This window comes from Styela clava, chromosome 15, assembly GCF_964204865.1.
Source record: "Styela clava chromosome 15, kaStyClav1.hap1.2, whole genome shotgun sequence".
Classification (NCBI taxonomy): Eukaryota; Metazoa; Chordata; class Ascidiacea; order Stolidobranchia; family Styelidae; genus Styela; species Styela clava.
This window is the reverse complement of record NC_135264.1, coordinates 2,847,501-2,850,000: the sequence shown is the minus strand read 5'-3', so window position 1 is coordinate 2,850,000 and position 2,500 is coordinate 2,847,501. Positions and strand designations below refer to the sequence as shown.

The following is a 2,500-nucleotide window of genomic DNA, read 5'->3' as shown; positions in this document are numbered from 1 at the left end:
GCGAATGGCTCATTAAATCAGTCTTGGTTTATTTGGTCTCGTAAGCGAAGTGGATAACTGTGGTAATTCTAGAGCTAATACATGCATTAAGCGCCGACTTCGGGAGGCGCGCTTTTATCAGATCAAAACCGACCGGGTTCGTCCTGTGACGTTTGATGACTCTGGATAACCACGCGGATCGTACGGTCTCTGCACCGACGACGTATCATTCAAGTGTCTGCCCTATCAACTGTCGAAGGTACCTTTGTGATAACGGGTAACGGGGAATCAGGGTTCGATTCCGGAGAGGGAGCCTGAGAAACGGCTACCACATCCAAGGAAGGCAGCAGGCGCGCAAATTACCCATTCCCGACACGGGGAGGTAGTGACGAAAAATAACAATACAGGACTCTAACGAGGCCCTGTAATTGGAATGAGTACATCCTAAAACTCTTAACGAGTATCCATTGGAGGGCAAGTCTGGTGCCAGCAGCCGCGGTAATTCCAGCTCCAACAGTGTATGCTAAAGTTGTTGCGGTTGAAAAGCTCGTAGTTGGATTTTGGGCGAGCGCCGCCGGTCCGTCGCAAGGCGTGTCACTGGTTGCGTTCGCCTCACCTTCGGTTCTCCGTCGGTGCTCTTGACTGAGTGTCGGCGGTGGCCGATAAGTTTACTTTGAAAAAATTAGAGTGTTCAAAGCAGGCTGTCCGCCTGCATAGTGTTGCATGGAATAATGGAATAGGACCTCGGTTCTATTTTGTTGGTTTTCGGAGCACGAGGTAATGATTAAGAGGGACAGACGGGGGCGTCCGTACTCTGCCGTTAGAGGTGAAATTCTTGGATCGGCGGAAGACGAACTACTGCGAAAGCATTCGCCAAGAATGTTTTCTTTAATCAAGAGCGAAAGTCAGAGGTTCGAAGACGATCAGATACCGTCCTAGTTCTGACTATAAACGATGCCAACTAGCGATCGGGAGGCGTTACCATGACGACCTTTCCGGCAGCTTCCGGGAAACCAAAGTCTTTGGGTTCCGGGGGAAGTATGGTTGCAAAGCTGAAACTTAAAGGAATTGACGGAAGGGCACCACCAGGAGTGGAGCCTGCGGCTTAATTTGACTCAACACGGGGAAACTCACCCGGCCCGGACACAGGTAGGATTGACAGATTGAGAGCTCTTTCTTGATTCTGTGGGTGGTGGTGCATGGCCGTTCTTAGTTGGTGGAGCGATTTGTCTGGTTAATTCCGATAACGAACGAGACTCTGGCATGCTAAATAGTTACGCGACCTTCTCGGTCGGCGTCTAACTTCTTAGAGGGACTAGTGGTGTTTAGCCACACGAGATTGAGCAATAACAGGTCTGTGATGCCCTTAGATGTCCGGGGCCGCACGCGCGCTACACTGAGTGAAGCAGCGAGTGTCTAACCTAGGCCGAAAGGTCCGGGTAACCCGTTGAACCTCATTCGTGATTGGGATAGGGACTTGCAATTGTTTCCCTTGAACGAGGAATTCCCAGTAAGCGCAAGTCATCAACTTGCGTTGATTACGTCCCTGCCCTTTGTACACACCGCCCGTCGCTACTACCGATTGAATGGTTTAGTGAGATCCTTGGATCGGCCCCGTCGCGGCTGGCAACGGCCGCGTCGGCGTGTCGAGAAGACGATCAAACTTGATCATTTAGAGGAAGTAAAAGTCGTAACAAGGTTTCCGTAGGTGAACCTGCGGAAGGATCATTACCGAAGGTGGTGGTAGGCCCCGGCCGACCGCGCACTGAATTGTCTTTGGGTGCCGCCGAGAGGGCGGCCGTCAATCGGGGTTCCGCCCCGTGCGACACGCGTAACACGTTGGCATAGCAAGGCAGCCGAGTGCGATGGTGGCTTCTGGGCACCGCGCTCGATGTGCCGCCGGCCCAGCCCGGCGGTCGCTCGGCGCCGTTTGTTGGTGTTTTTGTGCAGTTGTTGTCGGTGGTGGTTTTGTGGTCGATCCCACAGTGTGACGTCCGCGCGCTTCGGCGCCGGGCGAAACGTCGAGGACGACTCTTAACGGTGGATCACTCGGCTCGCGAGTCGATGAAGGACGCAGCCAAGTGCGAGAAGTAATGTGAATTGCAGAACACATTGAACGTCGACCTTCTGAACGCGAATTGCGGTCTCGGGTCAATCCCGGGACCGCGTCTGCCTCAGGGTCGCGTTCGTCCTCACCCGAGGGCCGTCGCCTGGCCTCTGCGAAGACGGCCGGGCGTCGCCCCAAGTTGAAGCGGTCGCCGAGCTTTCTCGGCGCGACCGCGTGTCCCGTACACCGCCGGCCCCTCGACGTGTTCAACTACGTTCGAGGGGCGGGTCCAGGTCGGTCGGTCCGGTCACGAGATCAAGACCGACCGTGGGCCAAGGCGGCGACGGTACGCGCTCGGTCGGCGCCGGCGGCGACGACTTGCGATGCCAGCGGGCCGTGTAAGAAGCGGCCCGCTTGACACATACGACCTGAGTTCAGGCGAGAGCACCCGCTGAATTTAAGCATATTATTAAG

At 55.2% G+C, this 2,500-nt stretch overlaps 2 non-coding genes and 1 pseudogene across 2 annotated transcripts in view; all 3 read left to right on the top strand.

The window, feature by feature from the left end:
- The window catches only part of LOC144413380 (small subunit ribosomal RNA), a 1,797-nt gene extending 87 nt beyond the window's left edge, over positions 1 to 1,710 (top strand). Inside the window, exon 1 of the ribosomal RNA XR_013469414.1 lies at positions 1 to 1,710. This exon is cut by the window's left edge and continues 87 nt beyond it. This is a non-coding gene — a ribosomal RNA (small subunit ribosomal RNA).
- A 298-nt stretch (positions 1,711 to 2,008) lies between these two features.
- On the top strand, positions 2,009 to 2,162 carry LOC144413155 (5.8S ribosomal RNA). Its single transcript, XR_013469192.1, has one exon. It is a non-coding gene; the product is annotated as a 5.8S ribosomal RNA (ribosomal RNA).
- Positions 2,163 to 2,450: 288 nt separating this feature from the next.
- The window catches only part of LOC144413483 (large subunit ribosomal RNA), a 3,695-nt pseudogene continuing 3,645 nt past the window's right edge, over positions 2,451 to 2,500 (top strand).